This window comes from Scylla paramamosain, chromosome 32 (genome assembly GCF_035594125.1).
Source record: "Scylla paramamosain isolate STU-SP2022 chromosome 32, ASM3559412v1, whole genome shotgun sequence".
In the NCBI taxonomy this organism is placed as follows: domain Eukaryota; kingdom Metazoa; phylum Arthropoda; class Malacostraca; order Decapoda; family Portunidae; genus Scylla; species Scylla paramamosain.
This window is the reverse complement of record NC_087182.1, coordinates 17,124,881-17,134,880: the sequence shown is the minus strand read 5'-3', so window position 1 is coordinate 17,134,880 and position 10,000 is coordinate 17,124,881. Positions and strand designations below refer to the sequence as shown.

At 38.2% G+C, this 10,000-nt stretch overlaps 1 protein-coding gene and 1 long non-coding RNA gene across 7 annotated transcripts in view; one reads left to right on the top strand and one right to left on the bottom strand.

Moving 5' to 3' along the window:
• The window catches only part of LOC135089302 (uncharacterized), a 122,743-nt gene extending 115,331 nt beyond the window's left edge, over positions 1-7,412 (top strand). The window contains exon 4 of the long non-coding RNA XR_010261447.1: positions 7,246-7,412. This is a non-coding gene — a long non-coding RNA (uncharacterized LOC135089302). The remainder of the gene's footprint in view (positions 1-7,245) is intronic.
• Positions 1-10,000, bottom strand: part of LOC135089301 (calcitonin gene-related peptide type 1 receptor-like) — a 236,893-nt gene that overhangs the window by 192,173 nt on the left and 34,720 nt on the right. The window lies entirely within an intron of this gene.

Below are 10,000 nucleotides of genomic sequence, written 5' to 3'. Positions count from 1 at the left end.
CGTTCATCTCTTCCTCACATTCGTCTTGCTATCTTATTATTTCATATGCTTCACTTCTGACATCTTTCCTTGTTTTAATTCCACACTTGACTCGAATGCTCATCCGTGAAAAGGAAAGCTGAATAATCACATTTTCTTACTTCTTATTTTTTTTTACTTCCCTTCCATTCCCTTTGTTTCTCGTTCGTCATTTCAAGGTCAGCATGGAAGGAAACTCATTACGCCTCTCTCCATTAAAGTGTTCTAATTAATTACGTAAGAAAATGGAAACTATGTGAGTGTGTTGGTTTGCTTGGTTTGTTTCAGTTGGGTAGGTTGTGATGCATGTGTCGTAGTAGTACATTGTAGTAGTAGTAGTAGTAGTAGTAGTAGTAGTAGTAGTAGTAGTAGTAGTAGTATCTGTTGTTGTTGTTGTTGTTGTTGTTGTTGTTGTTGTTGTTGTTGTTGTAGCATTATTATTATTATCATTATTATTATTATTATTATTATTATTATTATTATTATTATTATTAGTAGTAGTAGTAGTAGTAGTAGTAGTAGTAGTAGTAATGATAATAATAGAAATATTTGATCTCATTTCAAAAATAGTAATAAATAAAGATATTGTTGTTTTCATATTATTATTGTTATTATTCGCAGTAGTAGTAGTAGTAGTAGTAGTAGCAGTAGGAGTAGGAGTAGTAGTAGTAGTAAAATAGCATAAGTCGTAGTAGTAGTAGTAATAGTAGTAGTAGTAGTAGTAGTAGTAGTAGTAGTAGTAGTAGTAGTAGTAGTCATTGTTCTTGCTCTAATTGGTAGTAATGAAACTGATCTGCTGAATTAGTAACTGGAGTCTAAATGTCATGTGTGTGTGTGTGTGTGTGTGTGTGTGTGTGTGTGTGTGTGTGTGTGTGTGTGTGTGTGTGTGTGTGTGTGTGTTACTTCGCCCACTGTCTTCATCTGATATTCTCGTCTCCTTTGTACGACTCTTGTCTTCGTGTGCCATAGTGAAAAATGTGGCACCTCTCTCTCTCTCTCTCTCTCTCTCTCTCTCTCTCTCTCTCTCTCTCTCTCTCTCTCTCTCTCTCTCTCTCTCTCTCTCATGCACTAGATTTTTATCTCGTATTTTATTTACAAAGTGCGACCTCCTGTCATAACAAGGAGAGAGAGAGAGAGAGAGAGAGAGAGAGAGAGAGAGAGAGAGAGAGAGAGAGAGAGAGAGAGAGAGAGAGAGATAGTGTTTATGTCATGAAAAGTGTCGCAAAAGAGATAATAAAACCACTGCGAACGAAATGAGAGAGAGAGAGAGAGAGAGAGAGAGAGAGAGAGAGAGAGAGAGAGAGAGAGAGAGAGAGAGAGAGAGAGAGAGATGAAAGGCTGGAATAAGCAACAATAAGATGAAAGGGAGGAAAGCCAAACATTAAGTGTCAGGAGGAGGAGGAGGAAGAGGAGGAGGAAGAGGAACAGAAGGAGGAAAAAGAAGAGGAAGAAGTAGAAGAAGAAGTAGAAGAAGAAGTATAAGAAGGGAAAGTGAAGTGGAAAATGGGAGAGAGAGAGAGAGAGAGAGAGAGAGAGAGAGAGAGAGAGAGAGAGAGAGAGAGAGAGAGAGAGTTGCTTTCTCGAATTTAAAAATCGTAAGAATGAAAACACGCGATGTGAAAAATGATGAAAAGTTTTAGTCAAGGCAGAGCAACATTCCACACACACACACACACACACACACACACACACACACACACACACACACACACACACACACACACACACACACACACACACACACACACACACACACACACACACACACACATGTTTATTCATTCTTTTACTAATTATGACAGTCGAAATATCAACATCTCAGTTTATTCGCCCTCCTCCTCCTCCTCCTCCTCCTCCTCCTCCTCCTCCTCCTCCTCCTCCTCCTCCTCCTCCTTCTCCTCATCCTCCTCATCCTCCTTGATCCAAAATATTCATACATAATTGCACATCACTGAAGTTCATTACAAATCTCTCTCTCTCTCTCTCTCTCTCTCTCTCTCTCTCTCTCTCTCTCTCTCTCTCTCTCTCTCTCTCTCTCTCTCTCTCTCTCTCTCTCTCTCTCTCTCTCTCTCTCATTCGTCTTAATTTATCAAGTGGTGAAAGGATGTGAATAGGAAAGGGAGGAAGGGTGGAAGGAAGGAAGGGTGGAAGGAAGGAAGGGTGGAAGAAAGGAAGGAAGGAAAGAAGGAAGGAAGGAAGGAATGTATGACTTGAAATCTTTAGAGAGAGAGAGAGAGAGAGAGAGAGAGAGAGAGAGAGAGAGAGAGAGAGAGAGAGAGAGAATCATACACACACAACATTAAAAAAAGAGACAGAAGGATTAAGGAAAGCAAACAGTGTGAAAGGGAATAGAAGGGAAGGGAAGGAGAAGAAAGAAGAGGGGAAAGGAGATTAATTGACCAGAAACACGAGAAGGATGAAGGAGAAAGGAAAAAAATGGAAGGAAGAGAGAGAGAGAGAGAGAGAGAGAGAGAGAGAGAGAGAGAGAGAGAGAGAGAGAGAGAGAGAGAGAGAGAGAGAGAGAGAGAGAGAGAGAGAGAGAGATGTGAGGTGGAAAAGGAATATTTTGACAAGTTTTTTAGAGTATTTCCAGATTCCAGTATTCCAGTATTTCAGTGTTGATGTTGTTGTGATTATTATTATTATTGTTGTTGTTGTTGTTGTTGTTGTTGTTGTTGTTGGAATATATGGTAGTTTTATGTAAGAACACTATATTAACAGAACAGAATATTAACACTATAGAAAAACAAATCCCACACACAGATTAGACAATATCATAAAACATCACCAAACATTTCATTACAAACATCACATTACTATTTCATATTCTATTAAACAGTCTGGATTTGCATTTACTTCATTACTGTGTTTTGTGACCAGTGTGGCGCTTTAATAGGAAGAGACTAAGCTGGACAGGTAAATAGGGATCATTCTCACATCTGTTAACCCTTTCATTGCCATACAAAATTAACAGCACCAGAAGTAATGCAAGGAATATTTATTTATAAGTATTTAAAAGAAAGGAAAGGATTAAAAACAGTAGATTTCGTGATTTCTAGCCGGTATAAAGATTTGAGACAGTTGTGGAATAAGTTGTGGAATAAGTAAACATGCCTCAGAATGATTAGTAATAAAGGAAAGTACCAAATAGCAGTTACAGGGTTAATTATATTCATTGTTTACACCCACAGCTCCTTCCTGCTAACTAGACGTAACATAAACTCTGGTGAACTCTGGAACTCCCTGCCTGCTTCTGTATTTCCACCTTCCTATGAGTTGAATTCCTTCAAGAGGGAGGTTTCAAGACACTTATCCTTCAATTTTCGACTACCGCTTTGGACCCTTTTCTGGGACTGGTATCTGTGTGTGTGTTTTTTTTTCTTTTCTTCTTTATTTATTTTTGTTGCCCTTGTCCAGTGTCCCTCCTACATAGAAAAAAAAAATCTCATTATAGATAAATAGAGAGGCTGATATATACACTAAAGATAAAACTAATAATCACATCTTACACTATTACCGCACCCTGACACGTCTCAACAGGCTGTTAATGGCTCAGGGGTAGTTAGGCAGTTAAGTAGCGTCGCCTCATTACCGCAGCTCTCCGCGGTGCTGTTAAATCTTCGTAATTGTCTTTTATCCTCACTGGCGGAGATTGTAAGTAATTATGAGGGAAAAAATGGCAAGGTGGTAAGGTGGGAAGTGGATGAAGAGTTTGCTGTGATGGTGTGGAGGAGAGGGGCAGGTGGTGAGGGGGAGGGTGTGTTAGGGCAGGTATTGGAACTGTAGTGGAGCGATAGAGGTTGATGGTGGTGATGATGATGATGATGATGATGATGATGATGATGATGAGGAGGAGGAGGAGGAGGAGGAGGAGGAGGAGGAGTAGGAGGAGAAGGCAGTACGTAAAGGTAAACGGTAGTGGTGATGATTATGATGATGGTGATAAAGATGATGATAGTGATGATGATGAAGAGGAAGAAATGATGCAATGGAAGCTAGTATATAAGCTGTAACATAACGCCCAAGTCTAATGCAACCTAACTTAATTAAATCCAACCTAGTTAAACCTATTCCAGGCTAACTTGATAGAAGGTAACCCACTCTACTCTAATCAAAGTCTAACCTAACTTAACCTAACCTAACCTAACCTAACCTAACCTAACTTGATAGAAGATAACCCATTCTACTGTAATCGAAGTCTAACCTAACCTAACCTAACCAACATACGTATGCATATTTAGAAGAAAAATAATAAAAGAAATATATAAACCAGCTATAAACGCCAGTGATGATGATGATGGTGATAATAATGATGATGATGATAGTGAGGTAGAATCGCAACATTTGTCTACAGTGATAAGAGATGAAAGCCTTACTGATACAGGCACTCGGAATAATATGAATGGTTACGCAATATTTTTTCATCTCCAGTAAAAGATTTCACCATTTTCCCTTCCTTTTAACCACAAAAGGAATGGCCGAGGGTTGTGCAGGAAATTAGAATTCAAGGTCGTACCAACAACAACTGTGAAAAGATAGATGAGCGATGGAGAAGGGAAAGAAAAGGAGAAATGAGCGATGGAGTGAGGAAAAAAATAGGAAAAACTTAAGTGTAAACTGTAAGCTGGCCTCTAGAAAACGGAGGGATAGAGAGAAAAGAAAATGGAGTCTAGATAAGATGATAGGGGAATGTAAAGAAAATGTACAAGAAAAGCGGGAAAATGTAAACGATTAAATGGCATATTAGAGAGAGAGAGAGAGAGAGAGAGAGAGAGAGAGAGAGAGAGAGAGAGAGAGAGAGAGAGAGAGTAAAATTTGTAAGTAAATAAATTGTATCGTGTCTCATAAACAAACATACAGAAGAAGAAAAGAAAAAAAAAAGAAACCGAAGGGAGATATGTACATAAAAAAAAAAATGACATGAAAAGAAAAGAAATAAAAATGTAAAAAGAAAAAATAAGAAAATGAAATATATGAAACGTGATGTATAGATAATAAAAAATAATATTAGAAAGAAAGAAAGAAAAAGAAAGAAAGAAAGAAAAACGTAAAAATAAAGAAAAAGAAATAAGTGAAACGTAATATGCATTTGATAAAACGAACATATTAAAAAGAAAAAGAAAAAAAAAGAAACAAAAAAATATATCAACACAAAACCGTAGCGGAAAAAAAAGATGACAAAAACAAAACAAAGAAAACTTGATATGACCATACAAATAATAAGAATAACTTAATAATAAATAGAAAAAAAATAAATAAATAAAAACTTGAAGAAAAAAAAAATCAGCATTCAAACCGTAGCGCCTCTCGGAAACACAACAGAATTAACCAAACCAATTGTTTCCTTAGAACGAGAGACCCGCTTGTTGTGTTTCGCCGCCTGTTTTGTTCCGCGTGTGCTCGAGCAGCAACAGCAGCAGCCAGCCAGCCAGCCAGCCAGCACTCAGGCCGTGCGAGGCGGAGCAGGGCCACAAAAACAGGATCGTGTGGCGCGCATCACCATATTCATCACCCTCTGTTTCATTATGGATAGATGGATTGGTAGAAAAAAATAAGTAAAAGTACGGTTATGAATATTACTGATGCTGCTGCTGCTGCCACTACTACTACTACTACTACTACTACTACTACTACTACTACTACTACTACTACTACTACTACTACTACTACTACTACTACTGCAACAGTAACACCACCACCACAACAACAATCAACATCAACAACATCAACAACAACAACAACTGCTACTACTGCTACTACTGCTACTACTACTACTACTACTACTACTACTACTACTACTACTACTACTACTACTACTACTACTACTACTACTACTACTACCACCACCACCACCACCACCACCACCACCACCACCACCACCACTACAAACACCTATCACTTATCAGTACACGTCGTCTAGATACATAATAACGAGACCCTCATGTTATTTTCGGCCCAGTCATAAGACACGAATACTTGATGAAAAAAAAAAAAAAGCCATTATTAGGTCCGTTAATACATGTAGGGGTATAAAGTCCCCTATGCTTTTTATAACATTGTCACCCCATTGTGTTTATAGAGGATAAGTAGTAGTAGTAGTAGTAGTAGTAGTAGTAGTAGTAGGAAGTGTCAGGTTTTTCAAGTTTTCTGTTCTCATTTCATCATCTTGTTTATCTTTTTTTTTTTTTCACGTAATCTTAACTTATTTATTTAACTTACTCTCTTCCAATCGCGGTAACGATTCCCAAATGCCAAAACCAAAGTTCATCACCAGTAGGCGCCGTCCTCGCCATGAAAGACTAGAGGAATTGGACGTAAAAGTAGAAAAAAAAACTTCAGAACTTATTTCCCATTATATACTCGTTTTGTTTTAATCCAAATGAAATCAATAAGAAAAAAAAAAAATCGTGGAAGGCAAACAACTGGGTATTTTGACTATAAATGCCCAAATCGATATCAGAAAAAAAAAATTATGGAAGGCAGAAAAAAAAGGCGGGGGGCGAGGGGTATTCCGAGCTTAAATCAACAATATAAATCTTCTCTACTCACACTCGTTCCTACTTCACGTGCTTCCCTCAGCGTCACAGGTACAGATATGGGTACAAGCTCACCACTCTGACGTGCTTACCTGGGGAGACAAAGACAAACATAAGTAAAAAAAAAGGTCCTGTTTTTAATCCATGAATAGAAAAATATATGAATTCCTGATAGGTAGATAGATTATTTGGTATGGTAGGTAGTGATACAGATTGATTGATGTAAAGGTGGGTTGGAGGTTAGGGAGACAGGTAGACAGACAGACAGAGACAGATCGGTAACTGACTGAAATATTGCAGAACGTATTACACATTCATTATAGGAGATAACGATACATTCTAAAACTTTGAATTAATAGAAAACTAAAAAAAATAAAAAAATAAAAAAAAACTACATTGTTCATAGGAATTTCATTGAGACCCAAACAAAAAACAGAAAAAAATCAATCTAACAAGACTCGACAAATACTGGAAAGCTCCCAAAATAGTGCTAGAACTTAGAAAACGTTATGAACCACTGAATTAGAGAATAAAGTTGCCAGCATTATTAACGTGACATTTCTACACACCACCAATCTCACTGTATACCACATTCACTCGCATCTTCCCTTCTCTTTACAAGTTATTAGGAAATTGCTTGTGAGTTAGTGAGAAACGAGACTCCAAACTACAACCTCCTTCTCCCTTGCAGCGGCCAGCCACGCGTCAGCCTACCTCGGAAAATTAATAGGCTGAGTAAAACTGGTTATGCAGAGTGGAGGACAACAGGCTCTTTAGTCATGATAGCATCGGCATTCTGCACCACCACCACCCACCACCACCACCACCACCACCACCACCACCACCACCACTTCGCTTCTTTTATCAGTGAGCAAACATTGGAATTCTTGCGTGGAATAATGGTGCTTTTTGACACACTTTTCTTCCTCCTCCTTGTCTTGCTCTTGTTTTTTTTTTTTTTACTTCTATTCTTGTTTCTTATCGATTTCCTCCTCTTTTTCCTTTTTCGCCATCGTCGTTGTCTTCTGTTTCGTTTTCATTCGTCATTATTCTCTCTCTCTCTCTCTCTCTCTCTCTCTCTCTCTCTCTCTCTCTCTCTCTCTCTCTCTCTCTCTCTCTCTCTCTCTCTCTCTCTCTCTCATGATTAAAATAAGAAACTCCATCCTAACTCAGAATTATGCACATTTTTTGAGTCAACCTAAAATTTTCTCACATGTTTTGCTTATATTTTTCTTCCTCTTCTTTATTCAACTCAACTCCCCTCTCTCTCTCTTTTTTTTCATCTAACCCTTTTTCTCTTCTCCATTCAACTCAACTACCCTCACATTTTCTGTTCAATCTCTTTCTCTCCCTTATTCAACCTAACCTCACCTCCATTTTCTTTTTCATCTGACTCCTTCCTTTTCGTTATTCAGTCTATCTACCTACATTTTTTTTTTCGTCCTATCGCTTTCTCTTCTCATTCAACCCAACATCTTTTTTTTTCTCCTACCCAGATTCTTTTCCATCGTCTCTTCTTCTTCCCCCCCCTCCTCCTCCTCCTCCTCCTCCTCCTCCTCCTCCTCCTCCTCCTCCTCCTCCTCCTCCTCCTCCTCCTCCTCCTCCTCGTGAACAAAGAAGGAGGAGAACAACACGAGAACTCCCTCCTCCTTCCAAGAATTCGTAACGCTGACTGGAATAGAAAAGAAGGACAAGAATGCAGATTTTGAAACGAAGGAAATAACAGAATAAGATGCAGCGGCGTGGTGTCGATCCTGCCTATGTATTAGAGAGAGAGAGAGAGAGAGAGAGAGGGGGAGAGAGAGGGGGGTAAACAAGTATACAAAGAGGACATTATTAGGAAGATGAGAAACAGAAGCATTCGCGGAAGATAAACAAAAAGATGGGAAGAAAGAAAGGAAGGAATGGAGTGTGTCTAGACTAGGAATGAGGCGAGACAGAGAGAGAGAGAGAGAGAGAGAGAGAGAGAGAGAGAGAGAGAGAGAGAGAGAGAGAGAGAGAGAGAGAGAGAGGAAGTAAGAAAGGACAAAGAGCAAAGGATATTCGGAAGAAAACAAGAAAGGAAAGTTAGAAAAAAGAAAGAGTAAAAGAGAACTCATATGATAACAAGGAAAAGTGTATGAGAGAGAGAGAGAGAGAGAGAGAGAGAGAGAGAGAGAGAGAGAGAGAGAGAGAGAGAGAGAGAGAGAGAGAGAGATGGAAAGTTACGTGTAAGGCTTTTGTCACGAATACTCAAAAAATATGAAGAGAAGATATGGAGATTTTGTTGAGTTTATGCAAGGGAAATACGTCACATGATGGAGTGTTTGTTCGCTTGCTCCTGGGGATTTAAACATGAAGTTAACCATTGACATTACAGACGCGGGTTGCTCTCACTCAGACCGGTGTAAAAGACTGCACCGTTTTCTGTGGAATTTTAAACAGGGTAATACATGTGAAGTGACAGATTGGTTATTGTTGAAGGACTGAATGCATCGTTGTGGAAACTGGCTGGTCTGAAATGTAAATAGCAAAGAACGAACGTACGAAATAGAAGTTAAGGAAAGGATTGAAACACACATGCGAATTGGTTTGTAAGGAACTGGAAGCGTGACAGATATGAGCAATGTGATAAGATGTCTGGGTATTTTTCCAAGTTAGCCATGAATTCCGTACCTGTCGATGTAGTGAAAATGGAAGAGATAATAATGAGTACTGGAGTTTTACAAAGAATTTTAAACGTGGAAAAGGCGAAAAGTATTATCATAAGCGAAAATTTTAACATACTCTTCCCCGTTTTCTTCATTTTTTTTCGTGTTTTTTGTTTCTTTGTCCTAGTTTTTTATCCTGTTTTTGTTCCTCTTTTTTTTTTCCTAAGCTTTCAACACTTCTTCATGTTTTTTTCTGTCCTTCGTTCATGTTCTTGTTCATCTTCCTATTTTTTTTTTCTTTCCTAAGCTTTCAACACATATTCCTTCCTTTTTTTCCTTGTTTTTATTTTCTTGTCGTAGTTCTTTTTCTTGTTCGTTTTCGTTTTTTTTTATCTCCTAAGCTTTCAACACACATCTTCATTTTGTTGTTGTTTTCCTCGTAGTTTTTATTCTTTTTCATGTTCGTCTTCCGCTTCTTTTTTCTTTCCTAAACTTTCAACACACATCTTCATTTTCTTGTTAATTTCTCGTAGTTCCTTATTCTTTTCCTTATTCGTTTTTCCTCTTCTATTTTTCTTTACTAAACTTTCAACACGCATTCTTCCTTTTCTTGTTACTTTCTCGTCTTAGCTTTTATTCTTGTTCTTCGTCCTTTTTTTTTTCTTTCTTTAATGACGAGCAGTGTTTATTGAAATCGATACGTGGCATTAAAGGGTTACGGTTCACTAAGGTACGAGTAGCGAAGGGAGAAGGAAAGGGCAAGAAATAGAAAATTAAACACTGCCTAGTTTCGTGTGGAAGATCTAGCAGTGATAC